Source organism: Marmota flaviventris, chromosome 6, assembly GCF_047511675.1.
Source record: "Marmota flaviventris isolate mMarFla1 chromosome 6, mMarFla1.hap1, whole genome shotgun sequence".
In the NCBI taxonomy this organism is placed as follows: domain Eukaryota; kingdom Metazoa; phylum Chordata; class Mammalia; order Rodentia; family Sciuridae; genus Marmota; species Marmota flaviventris.
The window spans coordinates 100,905,641-100,924,681 of record NC_092503.1 but is presented as its reverse complement, the minus strand read 5'-3'; the positions used below and the strand labels follow the sequence as shown (position 1 = coordinate 100,924,681).

Sequence of the window (19,041 nt, the reverse complement as noted above, 5' to 3'; positions counted from 1 at the left end):
TCTTCCATCTCTTACAATCTCTTGGCTACATCTCCTGTATCTCTTCATTGACTTATACTATCTAGGTTTGTGGGAGTATACTCTATGATGTTCACATAATTATATAATTCACTAATGATGCATTTCTGAAAAGCATCACCATTAAGCAATTTGTGACTATGTAGTTTGGTTTTCCTCTGTAATTCCTGGCTTATATGTTCCACTGCCCTTTCTAAATCACTAGAACAATGAGGTTAAAGTATTTGTTTTTTTGCCCTTGGTTCTTGAAGCAGCTTCAGAATGATAAAGGACAGCCAGTCTTTTGCTGTAATGTTGGGGCACTTCAGGCCTCAGAAAGCAAAGTCTCCCTCTGACACACCCCTGACACCATTTCATCTGTTCCTTTTTTCCTGCCCAAGGACAATTTCTCTTTCTCAAAGCAGGTCACAGAAACCAAAAAACAAACCCGTCTTTCCTAGCTTTTCTGTCTTGGAGCCAACCATAAAGAAATTCCCTGACCTGCCTCATCTGATAGCAGATCCTTAGTTTACAAAGAGGTCCTCTCCCACACCTGGAAGGAAGGAATGATGCAGAAAGGCCAAGAAGAATCTGAACAGACAGGTCTTGCTGGGTTTCCCCACTCAGCCTATTCATATGGACCATACTCTTTAGTCCAATTACATTTCTACACTTGAAGCCTCCACAAATCCCAAAGAACAGGTTTCCAGGAGCTTCTGCACAGCTGAACCCAAGGAGGCTCACTGGAAGGTGAACAAGAATTCATCCATATGTGGGGCAGGGGACACACGATTCCATATGCAGCCTTAATTTTTCTGTGCCTATAACTTGACACATTCACAGGTATTGGGGATTAGGACACAGACATTGGCTACGGTTTGGATGTGGTTTGTCTCCCAAGGGTTCATGTGTTGGAAGCTTGGTTTCCAGGGTATCAATATGAGAAGTGTAAAGCCTAGGGGAAAGTAATTAGGTTGTTGGGGGCACTGCCTTCAGAAAGGACTGATGCACTTCTTTCAGGGACCCTGTGAAAATGGGTTGTTATAAAAAGAGCAGGGCATTCCCTTCCCTGCTAACTGGTTTTCTGTCCTCTCATCTCACCCTCTTGCATGTGTTCCCACCATGATATCATGTGCCATGTTGCAAGGCAGCCAAGGGAAACCTCAACCAGAGGCACAACCAATGTAGCCACCCAATCTTGAATTTTCTACCTGTGAGATAAATAAACCTCTTATAAAAACAACAACAACAACAAAAACTCTCCTTTTAAATTTTCTTTACTTATTTTTATAATGCTGGGGATCAAACCTACAGCATCATGCACAATAGGCAAGCTAAGATATATCCTTACCCCAAACCTCTTTTCTTTATACATGACCCAGTTTTGTGTATTTTGATAAAGCCACAGAAAATGGACTAATATAATTAATATAATATTAGTTACATAATAATATAGTCTCCTTGGGTTCAGCTGTGCAAAACTCCTGGAAACCTGTTCTTTGGGATTTGTGGAGGCTTCAAGTGTAGAAATGTGACTGGACAAAAAAGAGTATAGTCCATGTGAATAGGCTGAGTGGGGAAACCCAGCAAGGCCTGTCTGTTCAGATTCTTCTTGGCCTGCCTCTGCTGCATTCCTTCCTTTCAGGTGTGGGGCAGGACCCCTTCGGAAATGAGCAACTTAGGATCTGCTATCAGATGAGGCAGGTCAGGGAATTTCTTTATGGTTGGCTCCAAGACAGAAAAGCTAGGGAAGACGGGTATGTTTTTTGGTTTCTTGGGGGGGGGGGGGGGGCGCTTATTCTGATTATTCTGATGACCACAGCCACCAACTTGTGAAAGGCAACTGCCTAATAAATACAGATCTTACTATTTAAAAGTCTGCATTAGTCCTTTCATAACAAATATTAACTGGCTTCCTGTTGCTAAAGAATTAAGTCTAGGCAGGCACGGTGGCTCTGCAGCTCGGGAGTCTGAGACAGAAGGAAGGATCGCAAGTTCAAAGCCAGCCTCAGCAACAGCAAGGCTCTAAGCAACTCAGTGAGACCCTGTCTCTAAATAAAATACAAAATAGGGCTGGGATGTGGCTCTGTGGTTGAGTGCCCTGAGTTCAATCCCCGGTACCAAAAAAAAAAAAAAAAAGAGAGAGAGAGAATTAAGTTTAAATCATTTACCTCTTCCCTGCTTCCCCCAGTGCTGGGATTATTGAACCCAGGGCCTTACATATGCTAGGCAAGGGCTCTGCCCCTGGGGTACATCCTTAGCCCACTTAACCACTTACTGTTATAGTAAAGCCCTTCACGGTTTCAAAATATGTCTACAGCATTATCTTACACTGCTTCGTAGAAGTACTCTAGTACTATACACAGATCACAAATCTAAGGAGCACCCAAAATACCCTGAGCTTCTTCCCCACGGATCCTCATGTAATTTGCCCTCTCCATTCTATCCCAATTAAACATCACCCACCTTCCACAGCTGTCTTGCTTTCCCTGCCAGAAGTGAATTATGCTTTCTCCAAAATGTCCACAATGCCGCTTCCCCAAATTTAGATCACTGGATAGTGACAGTAAAGGAAAGACTTTAGAAAGAGAAGGAGTTTCTGGTGTTGCTCTGTAGCTAGCTGTGTGACCCTAAGCAAGCCATTTAAAACTCTAAACTTGGTTTCATCATATGTAAAGTGAAAAGGTAGACCAAATTATTTCTAAATTCTTTCCCAGTCCCTAAGATCTATGAGATTTATAGGATTTATATCTACTTCTCTCAATCCCCAAAGACACTATCTAATTAAGGCTACGATCATGTCTCAATTGGATTCATACACTCCCATCCCAATGGATCTTTCCTGCCTTCAGTCTTTTGTTGTTTTGACCCCAAAAGCATATTTCTGGGTTATTCACCTGCCCAAAGCCAGTTAAAGGCTCTTAGGAAAATGTACAGACTCCTTAGTGTTGTTCCCTATGCTTACATAAGGCTCCTGCTTCTCTGTTTTCCTCCCTGGCTGTCAGGTTCCTCACGTGCTCCTCAATCGCCCACACCTGCCCATTTCCTCTTTCCACCAAACAGATTCAGTATCCTGAATCTGCAGTATCCTTCCTGATTGCTCCATGGCACTTCTCATTACTCTACCACAAATTTAGTCACTTCATCATCCATATCTGTTCCTTTTGTCAGCACCCTCCTCCAGACTCCAGGTGGGTGGAGACTCAGATCTTGTCCCTGCCTGTGGTACAGACTATGGGTTGTTACCCAATATACACAGCAGCAAAACTGTTAACTGTACGTGGATACCCAGAATCAAGACAAAATTTTGGAGCTGGGGATGTAGCTCAGTAGCAGAGCTCTTGCCTAACATGCAAAAGGTCCTAGGTTCAATCCCCAGAACTGCAAAAGAGGAGGGGAAAAAAAGGGAAAGAAAGGGAAAAAGAAGGGAAAGAAAAGATGGAATTTTTCTAGCCTCTTGCAGCTTCATGTGGCCACATTTTCAAGTTCTAGCCAATAAGACATAAGCAAAAGTACACAGGAGGAGTTTCAGGGAATTTCCCTTTTAAGGAAGTGCCATTCATGTTCCTTCTACTTTCTGTCTCTTTTCCCATTCTGCTACCTGTAAGATGGAAGTCACACACTAAGACTGATGTATAGTGAGCTAGAAGCAGCTTACGAAGGGTTAAACCAACCCTAGAACATTTACCAGCACACTACCACACACTTGGGGATCCTATAATTGATCCACTATTAATTTGGGGAATTCCCCATCATTTGTTGCCAAACCTAACTGCAACATACATAGTCAACATCTGCAGTATCAGTAATTAGTTATTTACTGATTCAAGTAAAAACTGTCACCTTTTCTATTGAATCATCTTTTTGTTGCTAAGTGTACTGTCATGTCTCTGCAGTATCTATGTTCCTTAGCAGAAAGCAGTACACAGAATTGTAAGCCATCAATGAATTAATGGCCAAGTGGCTACTGAAACAGGCTTTTTCCATGTATGTGATCTACTTTAAGCTCAATGTTGCTTTCAATCAAAATGAGATTTAAAGAGTGGGTTTCCACTATTATTTTACTCATGGAATACTTGGGTGCTTAGACACCAGAATTGACTTATTTCCTTTCGTGGGCATAGTACCACCAGAGTAGTCTATCACTGGCACATTTTACCTTAAAATTCTATAAGGTAATATGCAAATAAGCACATCACTCTCTGTTTCTGGGTAGGTGGAATGAGCATCTAGCAATCTAAAGCGTTCTACTCCTTCAGGCTGGAAGCATGGAAACTCCTGCCAGAGTCTACTGCCCAGTTAAGCTACTCGTGAAGTATAACATATCTCAGGCTATCAAGGCATATTCAATTTCACACAGCCACTAGTGCAGATTACAAAACCGATAATATCTGAAAGGTACATGTTTATCTAGAGCACTAATTATGCATATTAATTGCTAAATACCTACACCACCTGCTAGACAGTATGTGGGTACTGAGATAAGAGATAAACATGCCAGACAAATTCTTAGGAATCAAGGAAATGAAAGCACTGGTCATTCTCACTTGAAGAATGAAAATGATTGATGAAAGAAAAGGACCAAAGCATTGCTTCCAGCATGATGGTTTGAACAAACTGATCAACAGTGATGATCCTGACCATGTTGGCCAATAGGAAAGGTCTGTGGGGCATCCAGGTAAACCTAGCTAATGAGGAGTTATGAATCTAGAACTCAGAAGAACATATGGTTACTTTCTCAGAAATAAACATCTGATATGGACAATGGGTGAGTGGATAGAACCCTGCAGATGTCGTAAGCAGAAGAGCTAGTGAAATTTGGTCTTCCAACTGTACTTTGCAACTATTTACCTTAGTATTGAATTATGCGAGTCCCTTTAAAATATGCCAGTCTCATTTCTCAAAAAGACGGTAAACTCAAGCCTGAACTCTCTACCATGGCTCAGTAAAAAGCACCTAGTCAGGCTGGGGATGTACTCAGTGGTCAAGTGCATTGCCATTCTAGAATGCACAAAGCCCTGAGTTCAATCCCTGGCACCAAGAAAGAAAAAAGACAATCACCTATCTCACTGTCACTACAATCAGAGCCAACTTTCTTCAGGGTCACTGAGCTCATTCCAAACCCTCCTACTCCTTGCAAAAGAAACAAACAAACAAAAGCTGCTCTGAAAATGAAACTACCACTGCATTGTCCTGGAGAAACATGGAGGTCCTGAGACTCTGTCTTTATGGGGCTCTTTGGAGAAGTTTCCACCTGTTTCACAGGACAACTACCTGCTTGTAGGGAGCATTGTGTAGAGAAGACAATTGACAAACAATGCAGATAATAGACATGGAGATACTACACATGTTCTAATGGCTCCCTTAAAGACTGGCTTGGAGATGCTGGCTCTATCTCCGTCATACTCTAAACATCTGAACCAACACATTGCAGCTGCAAATAGCTGGGAGACAAATAGTCAAGAGGCTTTTAAGCAACATATTTTCCTATGGGCAGCTACTTATAATTCTTATCTGACTGCAGTTTCATAACCTATGTGATCACTTGAATATTCAAAATAAATTATCATGTTCTCCAAACTAATTTGTAACAAAATGTACAAAGGCAGTATTATTACAGCCTTGGCTGAAATTAAAAGAGGGTTTAGAAATGTAATTAATATATAGTTTTGCACCCTCCCCCCAGTGTAAATGTCTTAAAAAGATTTTAACTCAAGCCTGTGTAATACAAGGAATATAACACAAAAACACATTTCTTTTTTTGAACAGGATCTAAAAATTTAAATTTTATAATTGTTGATTAGGTCTGGAGGTAAATGAGGAGGGAGAAGCATGAATAAAATGTACCAAAAAAATGTGGAATTTTTTAAAAGCAAACACAACCTAGTAATCATACATTCATCTTTTCTAGACAAGGTGGCTAAAGTCAACAGGGTATAATCACCTGGTCAGATTCCATGTTAATATATAAGACATCATGTAAATATTGTAATTTTTTTTAATTTTAGAAAATACGGTATTTTTAGCCATCACCATCTAATGAGAACTAGTTACTCTTATCCAGAAAGAAAACTCAGTTCTGAAAGAGTCTAAGAATCCTGAGACAACTAAAGGCAGGAAAGGTATCCAACACCCTGAACACTGTGGCCCAACATGGCAGCCCTTAACAGGGTCTGTATCAGAATGACTTGGTAGGTGTTTCCAAAATACTCATATGACTTACGCCTCCACCCAAAGGAAATTAGATGACCTAGAGATGAAAGCTCTCCCTAGGAGCTTTGGACACCCTTCCCTCCCTTCCCACACCTCTTAGGTCTTTTACACACCTTATATATCAAACCCAGATAGGGCTGGGGCCACGTAAGGACACCAATGCTAGATTCCATAGGCTACTCAACTGGAGGCAGGACTTTTAAACATGATTTCTCATACCAATAGAGTTCTATGTTTGTATCCCCCACCCACTCCCAGTGCTGGGGATAGGACCCAGGGTTTTGTACAAGGTAGGCAAGTGCTCTATCACAGAGTTAATATCACCAGCTCTGCATTTCTAATGTCCAAAAACGAGGCAGCTTATATTCACAATATTCAAAAGAATAGTAGGCAGGAAACAAAAGGTCACCCCTTTCAAGGACTGATCATAAATGTTATTCTCTACCAGCTCTCTTTGTCTAAATGTTTGTTTAATTACTATCCACAAAAGCCCTGTGTTGTTTGTACTATCAACCTCTCAGAATGTAATGATGAATAAGAAACTCAACTTTTAGTTGTTTCTTCTGATTTCTGAACCCAAGGCTGCACATGCACATGACTACTTAGGTCTGACAGGCTACAAAAGAGCAGGGTGGCTATAAGCAGACTTCAGCCCACCTGTCTGGGTTTGAATCCTGACTCTGTCATTTAGTAGTTGTGCAGCTTTGGACAAGTGATGTAACCTTTCTGCACCTTAGTTTCCTTATCTGTAAAACTGTGATTCCTACAACATGTGGTTTTGTGAGCACAAAATGAATTAATTTAGGTTGAGTACTTTGGAAAGGTGCCTGCTATGTGACACTGAACAGTTATATTCAGAATCCCACAGAACAGTCTCATTTTTTTTCTAAATCTGCCAAGTATTCCATTGTCCAAGTGTAGCACAACTTATTCTTCTAAAGGATATCTTCTCTAAGTCTTATAATCTTCCGTTATTGTAAATAATGACTTAATATCTTATATAAGATGTATCTTCTATCATGTTAATGAAATTAGCCAATGCCCTACTTAACTGTCATACATAATACTCATGCTATCAATATCCTCCAATGGGCACAGGTACTATGATTTCCAAGTTCTAGATATGGCCTGAAGTCTCAAGGAAGAAGAATGATTTATCTAAGTCTACACAGACCTATGTAGCAGAGGAGGAACTCCACACAGATGTGTGGCTGCTAATCTGAACGGCATCATCTTCAATCCACTTCTTACATTACTTAAAAGAAGAATAGATGCTGGTATCTTATATCCAACTCAGATCCATAACAGGTAAATATTCAGAAGTGCTATCAGAAGCAAACTCAAATTCTCACTGGGGTCATATCAACTAACAAATACAGCTGATCTGTAAATATTAAAGTAATTTGTTTCTTCTGCCACAGACTGAAGCAGAGGTACCCTGAACACACCCCTAGGGACATACACCACATTGCCCAAACTCCCAAGGAAGCAAATGAATAATTACTGTATTTGGTGTCCTGAGAACTATTCTTTGGGGAAGCAGAAATTCATAACAATCACTTTGTAATAGCATTTGCTGTGCCAAGGCAAAAGGGGAACAGTACACTCTGGGGTTCAGAAACTCAGAAAAATATGTACTTAAGAGGCCAATTCTGCAGCAAGGCTTTAATTAGGGTCTGTTTAGTATGGGCTTACAAAAGATTAGTTCTGACAGGATGAAACTGTTGACTTGGAGAAAAGGAAAAGGCAAAGGTAGAACTTAGGAGAAATGGCACTTATAACCAGCATGTGCTAACAGGGGTGTGTTAGCTACTATAAGAATTATAGTTTAAAACTGTATGTATGTTTCAAGAAAATGGTTATTCTCAGGCAGTACAGAGGTGCATGCCTGTAATCCTAACTACTCAGGAGGCTGAGGTAGGAGAATCACAAGTTCCAGGCCAGCTTCAGCAACCTAGTGAGACCTTTTCTTGAAATTTAAAAACATGTTAAAAAGGCAAGGAGGTGTGTAGCTCAGTGGTAGAGTGCCTCTGCATTCCATTTCTAGTACTACCCACCCCCCACCCCCCCAAAAAAAGTTATTCTCTCAATTACAGAAAAAACAACAGTATCAGCACTAAAAATTGAAACAATTTCCTAAATCTCAGACAGTAAAAAAAGGACATCAAAGAAAAGGTACAAAAGACTACCTTAAAATATAAGGAATACTGCTGAGCCACAGCCACAGCCCCTTAAAATATAAGGAATACTAAGACATACTTTTGCCTGAAAACAATTACAAATGTACTGGCAGGGAAGAGGAAGGGGCAAGAGTGGAACTTAGTTTTTCTAAAATAAAAAAAAAATCACCAAGTATGAATATTTTAAATCTAGGGGCTACACAATTCTAAGAGCAAGTGCCTACAAATGAACTAAAAATGTCCCCATGGAGGAAATATGTCAATGGGAGCCCAGAAGAAACCAAAATAATTGGCAACAGCAACATTTATGGGTTGAAATTGGGGTTGGGTGGGTAGGGAGGTCCCATTACAGAAATTTAAAATTAGGTCAGATTCATATTTCTGTGACAATTTGCTTCACTATGCCAGATCAACCTCAGCACTTATGCTTTAACCCCTTAATAGTAAAAAACATTGACAGTTTGCTTCTACTACTGCAATTTCCATCACCAACTCTGACATCATCTACCTAAGACCTAAATGATCTCCATTTTCATTTTTTATCCCTCGTCAAACAGAAACAAAGGATTTATTCTTGGTGAAAATGAAAATAAGAAATTTTAATCTTCCATTTTTGAAGAAAAGAAACCAATGCCCTGAGTTGATTTTCTCATGGTTGGTAGCAAGTTAGGACAAGAAACCAGAACAACAGTCTGTTTCTATACAATAGGGCACCCTACCTACAATCATGTTTTGCAGTCTTCTTCAACTACAGTTTTAATAAGCAGAAGATTAACCTATGTGCTTTATGTAATCCTGCATCAGGGGACTGTATGTACTTTAGTATCTATTATATGGACTATTATGTGAGGTAACTCATTTGATGGAAGGAGCCCAGGAGACTGATTCTTACTCCTGGCTCTGCTAGACACTATTTGTGTAAACTTCAATAATATTAGGGCTCTCCTTTTTCTCACCAATGGCATTTAACTCAAAGATGTGAAAAGCACCCCATTTTTAGTAATATTAAAACATTGGAAAATGCCTACAGTGATTTTAAGATCTGTTGGTTATAAGCTACATCTCTACCAAGAGGATAAAATGTGGAAAACCATTTAAGAACTGATGAAATATAGTATCAATGTGTACTTACACAAGAACCACCAAAAAACTAACCTCTTAAGACAGAAGCTAACCACAAAGAAGAGGAATCTAAACTCAAGAAGAAGAAATGGCCTTTTTGAATATCTAAACTGGGCTGTTAGGATATTTCCATCTGGTTTCAAAGTTTTCTCCTGTCTTTATAATGTCACTCCTATCCTTAAAATATCATGCCTCTTCCACCACCCAGTCTTGGAATACCCCTCCTCTGGTTGGCCCTTGAGTCCCAGTGGTCTCTAGGCCCTATCCTAAACACAATCTACTACAGTCACCTGTCTACAGTCTGTGTGACCATTGCTCCAGGTTAGACCTTGTCACTTCTAACAGCCTCTTGCCCCTCTTTACATTCCCAGTCTCTGTCCTTGCCGATCCATCTTACACACTTTGACAACTCCTATTTCTGGAGCACACCACTCATAACTTACCCTCCTGGTTCAAAAGTTTAGTGATATTCAATTAGCAAACACCTCAGGAAAGGGAACAGACTAGGGAGTCAAGATGATCTGGGCTGGATGCTTTGTGACCTTGGGCAAATACCTAAAATTTCTGAGTCTCCATATCTTCATCAGTAAAGTGGGAATGTTCTAGTACCAATTAAATAACTGAGAAGTCCTCACAAAACGATCTATATAGGATCTCACACACAGTAAATAATGTTAACCATTATTACTACACCAGTACCTTGCTTATCTAACCTTTTTTCCACTTCTGCCCTCTCAGCTTCAGCCAACTGGGCTACTTGTTTCTTGCCCAATGATTCTGTACCTGTTTGCTCTCCAAATTCCCTCTTGCTTAGAATACAAGTCCTCATTATCAATGCCTGCCAACTAAGATCCTCTACAAAATGCAAGGTTAAATTTCAATGTCCATTCACTTCAGTTTAATTCAATTCAGTCACCTGTTTGGGTACTGACATCCTGGAAGACCTTACAGAAGACACTGTAGCTGACTTTCTATTGTTTCCTCAGGCTCTTCCTTAAGGTACAATAGCCAGCTAGGTGAGGTGAGATTCAACCTCACTTCTGGGATGGGTCCCAGATTATCAGATATCTACTGATAATCTATTATCAGATATATTCCAGTTATTGCTTTAAGAAACCAAAGGTTTCTTCAAGACCTAGGCCAAAGCCCCTCTTTGAAGATGTTGGGAAGAAAAGTCTTCTTGTGTTGCTGTAATGCCAAGAAGGTCCAGTTAGTTGCTGGCAGTCATCTTATAAAATCAACCTAAGAACATAACCAATACCTAAGAGGACTCTTAAATACAAAGCCAAAGTCCTGCCTTCAAGGACTTTTCAGGGCAGGTGTGAGGTTAAACCTAACTGAATTTGGCTTTCTACCTCTTGCACCAAAAGCATCCTGACCAATTCAGCAGCTCAAGAAACTGATATGCCTAATGTGGATGGCTCTGCTATAAAGCTTTCCCAGATACACGTAGACAAGTACCCCAGGCAATATGCTTCTGACACCCCTTTGTTCCAAGTGTGTGAAAAAGGCTAAATCAGGAAGCCCTTTGGAATCAGGAACTGTGTCATTCATCTTTGTATCTAAACACAAATAACTGACAGTTAATGGATTAATAAAAAAAGAAATCATGTATGGGCTTTAAAAGGGGGAACAGATTTTAGGTAAAACTGAGACAACAAATATTAATTTTGAATGGCTTAGGTTGGAGCTTTAAGCCCAAAATTAGATTTTTAACAAGGTATGTGAATGGTACATAGCAAACTGAACAAATAATCCTAGACAGGTGAAGGAGAAGGTATATTGCAAGAGGCAAAGTTCTGTGAATATGGAAAAGTCAGCTAACATCTCTAGGCTTCAGTTCTCAAGTGTAAAAAAAGAAGAAGAAAAGAAAAACAGGGGGGTGATAAAACTCACAGGGAGGTTATACAAATTATGTGTGGAAAACAAACCATTAGTAAGTATTTTCACAGTAGTACCAGAAACAGAATAAATGCAAGGAAAAGTATAGGTAACTAATAGGAGGGTTAGACTATTGGTAACAGAAGAATTGGTAGATACAAAGAAATTTAAAAAAATAATTACAAAATGTATCAGAAGAGGGAAAGTATAATGTCAGGAAGGAAAAAGTTTAAAAAAGTGTCTACTTACACTCTACAACCTTCCTCAGTTACCCTGAAGGAAGGTAAACAGTTTTGCCTTGATTTGTATAATTCAAGTTAGAATTAAGACATCCAAGGATAAGTACTCACCTCTAAAAATAGGAGAACAAGCAACAATTATGCTGAGAGCAAAAGAGAAAGCAGTGAAAAAAAAAAAAAAAAGACTTTTTCAAACATCAACGGTACAAAAATTAAGGTCTCTAACCAAAAGCTCCAGGAAAGAAAAGGAACCATTTATCAAATCACCATTTGGCAGACCTGTGCTGGACTCTTTCATTTGTATCATCTCTTGAAATCCATATAATAAATATGCAATGTGAACCCCCCTCTCCCACTGATAGACAAAGAAATGGAGTTACAGGGATGAGGATAGTGTCTGAAGGTACGAGATACTTTCCTTGAAAAATCTTGACAACCAAATTTTAATATGCTTTCTGCTTTCGCTTTTATGCAGAGTTCTATCCCAGATTCTGTAAAATTATCCATCTAATATCCATAATATTTTCCCTTTTATCTTAAGTTAGGAATGGAATAGAAAAAACAAAAAGAGGTAACAGTACAGAAAGTTTCTGGCAATGACTGGGTTAAGAATCTAAAAGGAAAATGAGCAATGTTTCTCTTCCAAGGGCAGAGCCTTCCTGGAGAACCCCCAGCAGTCAGTGACTGAGCTAACTAGAAAAGTGATCCACTTGTCCCCATTCGCAGATAAAAGCTAAAGTGTTTATACACAGCCACCGAATGCAAAACTATCTGTTTGAATGTGTAGATGAACCACCAAGTGCTGCTGAGACGTGCAAGCAAAACAAGTGCAAACCAACAGGTTTCTGCCAAGTAATTAGGGGAACGAATTACAAAACCTAACAAGCAACCTTAGGTTTTCCGTACAACCCCATAAAACGCTTCCTGCCACGGGTCCCGCTTTAAAAAAAAAAAAAAAAAAAAAAAAAAAGGCTGCTGGTTCCCCATCAAACACCTCTCAGTTATCCAGCCAAGCACATAAGTTATACACTACATTCGAATAAAGAGGACACACAGAGACCCTTGCAAAACTCGGCGAAATGCATTCTCTAAATTTGCAATCAAGGAGCAAGATGATTTTAACTCACAATTAACTGGGAGGAGAGGAAACTGCCAAGTGCAAAAGCACTGAACGGTTGCAAGACAGTTCAAAAAGAACAACTTTTGCTCTAGGCATTACTACCTCGAGTAAAGAAGAGGGAAGTCTCACTGGTATGTAAGGAGTAAAAGGGCACTTTTCCTAATAACTCACAACAAAACGCACCCCACAGCTCCCCAGGCTGAGGGCCGCTCCCGCGCCTTCCTCCCCGCCTCTCCGAGGCCCGGACTCCCTAAAAGGGCCGCCCAGGTCGACAGCGAGTCCCCACCCTCTGGTTTTCCTATCACCCTCATCCCAGGGCTGCAGTTATCTGGTTTTAATAAAAACTGAAGTGGTCCCGAGCTAGCTGGTTTTCCTCAGAGGGGCGGAGGCAAAGGAAGAAGAGAAAAAGGCCGGAGAGGATCAGCATCACTCCCTCCGCGAGCCCCACGCGAAGCTAGGGCAAACGCACCCGGCAGCAGGGTGCTCACCCGACCCACGTCCCCGCATAGGCTCTGCGAATCATCCAGGTTTTGTTTCTCCTAAAGAAAAGCGCTGTCTGACAAGGAGGGAGAACTGGGCGCACAAACATATCCATCCTGCCTCTGGTCTCCTGCACGGTGTCTAGCCTCCGCGGCGTCTGTCAGCACGCAAAAGGGGCTGCCTGCGGTTCGCACGGCCACACAGGTGCAACAGCATCCCGGTGGAAACCCCCGAGTCGCGCTACCTCAACCTGGGTGGCTGGGTGGGCTGCCGTGCGCTCCACCGCTGTACCCGCACCCCGGGTCCACGCTCCAGGGGCCGGGCTGCCCCCAGGAGCGACCGGCTGGCGGAGCGAGCGGAGTTCTGGCCGAGCCGGCAGCTATTCCTCTGCACTAGGTTCGGGACCTAACAGCGGTTTGCAGCCCGCTTTCCGGCCGCGCGCTCGCGAGGGTGTCATGGCCGAGCGGCTGGCCCCGGCGAAGTTTCCTGGAGCTGACGGCTTACCTCTTGGCTTGAGGGACAGCAGCAGCTTTGAGAAGCAGCAAGGCGGCGGCAGGAGAGCCCTTGGCCAGCTGAAGCAGAGAGGATGTAGGAGGGAGGCGCCGGTAGCGAGGATCCGCCGCGATGGGAAGAGGAAGGCGCCGGGTATCTACAATCAGAACGTGGGCTGACAGTGACGTCACAATGGCGCGGCCAGCCAATCCGGGCCCAAAGAATGAATCAAGCGCTATGATGTCATGGGGCTCCGGAGCCAATCCCCAGGCAATAGAACTTTCGTGATTGTAAATTCCAGAATCTGATGCAGTGGGGAGCAGACGCCGGGGTTGGTCCCCCTTAGTTCACGTGTCTTCGGGCAATTTTGCCCTCTTTCTTCCTAATAAGCCTGCGTGGAACCCAGAGTCTGCGCAATAGCAGTAGTGAAGTTCCCAATGCCCTGAACTCTGATTCTTTTAATGCCAGTGACATTCTTTGGTAGTATTTGAGCGGCAGAAGCCTACCCTCATAACGGTCTTTTCTACAACTATGAATGGGAACCAGTTCTTGTTTTTAGCTGAAAGAATTAAATGCCAACGGAGACCTACTGGAGCAGAGGGCTGAAGTTAACAAAGCAATAACAAAACCATTCAAAACTCTTGTTACAACCTTAATTCCTTTTAGATAGATTTGTTGCGTGCTTTTCTTACGGATTTAGTTTTTTTTTTTTTTTAGAGGTACTGCCACCTATGTCTACTGTATAAAATTATTTCAAAGGCGTTGTAAAAGAAGGAATGATGGTAGTGTGCGGGGTGCTGTTCAGCTGGGCAAATTTAAGCACTTAAAAGATACTCAGGCTGTTTTTCATTGATGTATGGGTAATATAAGGTCTTCATCATCCTAGTGTCCTACAATTTCCCCCATTTCAACCCTTCAAAATTTAGCCTTTCTTCTAGTGCCCCTTTTGCTGTATTTCTACTACTCCATGTCCAAGGACCCAAAACAGTCAATTGTTTAATATAGGCAAACTTATTCTTTTATATATTTACAAACTAATGATTACCTTTTGCTAGCTGTGCTTCAGACAGTGGACCATTACCATAGGAATACTGGTATACAAACTACCTACAAATAGGTAATTCAAACATACACAAATAATTGAGATTATTAACAGTCATTCAATGCAACTTCCCAGCTACTACGCAAGGCATTAGGGGGAAAAGGGGGGTTGGGGGAAGGATTCCCCGACCTTTAAAATTATAGAGTCAGAAAATAACTACAATACAGAGTGGTAAATGCTACAATGGAATCAAATACACAGAAGTTTCTTTCAAGGGATATGTTGAAGGCATATTTTGTTGGTATAAAAGATTTCTGGGTATTTCCTGTATTTTTCACTCTCTGTGCAACAATACAAGACCAGAGGTGTCATACTAAGTTTCTGTAACACTAAATTCCTGGTTTTTAAACTTTTTTTCTTTTTCCAGTGGTACTGGAGATTAAACCCAGAGACACTCTACCATTGGGCTACACCCTCTCTCTCTCTCTCTCTCTCTCTCTCTATATATATATATATATATATATATATATATATATATATATATACATATACACATATATATATGCTTTTTTTTTTGGAGAGAGGGCCTTGCTAAATTGCTGAGGCTGACATTGAACTTGTGATCTTCCTGCCTTAGCCCAGAGTTGCTGGGATTATAGGCATGTACTCTGTGCTGGGCTATAAGTCTTATATTTAACAAGATTTCAAAAATCTCAAGTTTAACACCCTACTCAATTGTTTTTGTCTTTATCTATCAGTAACATGTTTTAAGCCCATACTATCAAAATACATATATTTTTTTATTTTTAATTATAGATCATATAACTATCAAACTATACATTGTGTTAAATGTTTTTATTTTAAAATAGATATAAAGCTTTAATATTTTCTTCTCATCTCCTAAAAGATATCTTTCACAGATAGCTGATATGAGCCTTGAATTCATTACAGCATTTATCACTTCACTGTAGCTATTTCCTGACTATATCATCTCACTCAGTCCGTGGGGTACATGTACTCCTCTTTAATGACCACTGCTTTAGGTTGTAAACTCCACTGGAAGGGAAAATAATTCAGATTTTGCACGTTACTTATCTGCAGATCTACATTATAATCCCTGGTGTATAATAAGAGCTCAATAAATATGTTTTGGGTAAGTAAATTAACTCTTACTCCCTCTCCCCAACTCCATCATCACCCTGGTGGTTCCATTTCCTGCTCCATAGTTCCAACCTTTGTCAGATAGTCATATCCCAGGATTATTAGTTCCTCTTGAACATAAATTAGTAAGGCCATGGTCTCATTCTTCCTCTAATCAGAGACCTAGAGTTCCCAATATACACAAGTCGGAAATTTGTGGGAAATTTTCCCTGCCCCAATAACTAATCTTACACACCAGAGTGAACTAACATGACAATGGTATGAGTTACTCCATATTTCAGCATAATTTGCATTATTGGGTAAAACTGCAAGAAACACGACAATTCAAATGACTCCTCAATTTTAACTGCATTTTTTGCAAATTAATGCCATGCTCACTAAATAATAGAGTTCAAAGGAAGTATTTTTGTTACTGTAAGACATGTGATTCTAGAGTTGAAGCCATCCCTGTTATTTTAATCTACCTATCATGTGATCTAGGATGCAGTGTGAATGAAAAAAACCCTGTAAGTCTTCTCTATTTCTTTATAGCATCTTTGTGGTAGTAACCCAGAAAATGATTGTTAATTATCTTCATTAAGTAACTATTTTCTTTTTCTCCTTATTTTTAAATTCTGGTAGCATTTTTCCTTTTACTCTTAATTTTTATCAGTAGGCTCAACTCTCCTCCAGCACACACTTCTCCAAGTGTATTTAAAGGTTGCTTCAGTGTTGCTTTTGAGAAAGAAAGTATTTATCATCCTGGGGAAATTATTCTATTGTTAGAGCAGCTGCAGTTGAACAACAACAACAACAAAAAATACAATTGAAAGTTTCATTAGAATACAATCTATTTAGTAAACCTGCTGTTTTATTGGGAGTATTTGCATGATGTAAGGAAACTTTTTACAAGAGCTAAGCCTGTGTTTGTCTTTCAAACTTTTTACAAGAGCTAAGCCTGTGTTTGTCTAAAATATAGACCAAGTATAAACTATTTTATGCTAAGGATGACACTATGTAGTCTCCGTTGTTCCTACATTCCTCCTTCCCCCAGCCACTTCCTGTAACCTTACTTTCTTCTCTTATAATTTTTGTTTTCTGTTATCTTGCTGCCAGGGATTGCCATTGGCCCAGCATATCTTTGGATAAGCTGGAGATTAAAGACAGTTTCCTTTCCTTCTCAGACCTTGGAATCTGTTCTGCACTTCCATTGTTTCTTTGCCACTCCTTCTCTTCCTTCTGTTCAACAATGTGTACTATAGTATATCTCTCTTCCTGTCCTTTGGTGTTCAACTTGACGAATGTCAGTTACTTAAAGGCCCTACCTGTACCTGGTCTGCCATGTCGTTTCCCCAGCGGATTTTTTGGCAAATGGCAGATGCTCAAAAATATCTACCAAATGAATGAACAACTTGTATTATTTCTGAATTCTCTAGCCTTTTCCTCTCCACTTCCTTTTTTTTTTAATCTTTTATTTATTTATTTATTTATTTTAATTTTTTATTGTTGGTTGTTCAAAACATTACAAATTTCTTGACATATCATATTCCACACTTTGATTCAAGTGGGTTATGAACTCCCACCTTCACCCCATACACAGATTGCAGAATCACATCAGTTACACATCCATTGATTTACATATTGCCATACTAGTGTCTGTTGTGCTCCGCTGCCTTTCCCATCCTCCACCCTCCCCCCTCCCCACCTCTCCCCTCCCCTCCCCTCCTCTCTCTCTACCCCCTCCACTGTATAACCCTGAGGGTCTCCTTCCAGTTCCATGCAATTTCCCTTCTCTCTCCCTTTCCCTCCCACCTCTCATCCCTGTTAAATGTTAATCTTCTTCTCCTGCTCTTCGTCCCTACTCTGATCATAGTTACTCTCCTTATATCAAAGAAGACATTTGGCATTTGTTTTTTAGGGATTGGCTAGCTTCACTTAGCATAATCTGCTCTAATGCCATCCATTTCCCTGCAAATTCTATGATTTTGTCATTTTTTAATGCAGAGTAATACTCCATTGTGTATAAATGCCACATTTTTTTAATCCATTCGTCTATTGAAGGGCATCTAGGTTGGTTCCACAGTCTTGCTATTGTGAATTGTGCTGCTATGAACATCGATGTAGCAGTGTCCCTGTAGCATGCTCTTTTTAGGTCTTTAGGGAATAGACCAAGAAGGGGAATAGCTGGGTCAAATGGTGGCTCCATTCCCAGCTTTCCAAGAAATCTCCATACTGCTTCCTTTTAATACTTCCACTTCCTTTTAATACTCTGGGAGTGACTTGGCAATGAAAGAGGTCTGGGTCTGCAGTCTTCTCTGTTTATATTGGCTTCAAGGTAATTTCAGAATTCATCTAGACTGCTGATTTCCAAATGTATTTCTCCTGCTCACATCTTTCAGCTGAATGCCAGACTCAGATATTTAACTGCCTATTAATGTCTAGAAGGTGCCTCAAACTTAGTGTAATCAAAGATGATCTCTAGATTTCTCCCTATATCTGATCTTCCTCAGATGTGTAAATGATAACTCTATCAATAAAGTTTCTCAGGCCAATCCCCTTACAGTTATGTTTAACTCTCTCTCTCACCTCTACACTCAATGCATCAATGAAATCTTATTACTCAGTCTTCAAAATATATTGAGAATCTGTTCACTTTTCACTATCTCTACTACAATGATCTACGTTAAGTTACTCTCAATCATTCCCCAAAGTTTTGCAATAGTTTCCTGTATTAGTCTGTTTTCAGTGGTTATCACAGAATACTTGAGTCTGGGAGATTTATAAATAGAGGTTTATTTAGCTTATGGTTCTGGAGAAGGGAGATCAGGCATATAGTGAGGATCTTGTATTCTTCCACAACATGGTGAAAAAGCTAAAGAGCAAGTGAGCACATTTGGAAGAAAAAGAAAAGCAAGGGGTTCTGGGTTCCCTTTATAAGAACCCATTCTTGTGATAAAGGCATTAATCCCTTTTAACAACCTAACCACCTCTTTAAGGCCCCCCTCCCAACACCACCACAATATAGCAAAAAATTTCAACATGTGTTTCAGAAGGGACAAGCCCTATTCAAAACAGAGCACCTCCTAACTAGACCTCTAGTTCTGCCTTTGTCTCTTATAGTCTATTGGGAACCCT

General features: G+C 40.4%; 1 protein-coding gene across 2 annotated transcripts in view; it reads right to left on the bottom strand.

Moving 5' to 3' along the window:
* The window catches only part of Elovl5 (ELOVL fatty acid elongase 5), a 95,780-nt gene that overhangs the window by 72,730 nt on the left and 4,009 nt on the right, over window positions 1-19,041 (bottom strand). Inside the window, exon 1 of one of the 2 annotated variants that reach the window (XM_027938214.2) lies at window positions 13,737-13,909. The exons of the other annotated variant lie outside the window; for it this stretch is intronic. The gene's annotated coding sequence lies outside the window, so the exon portion shown is untranslated. Of the gene's footprint in view, window positions 1-13,736; window positions 13,910-19,041 lie in introns of those variants that run through there. 2 annotated transcript variants of the gene reach the window in all.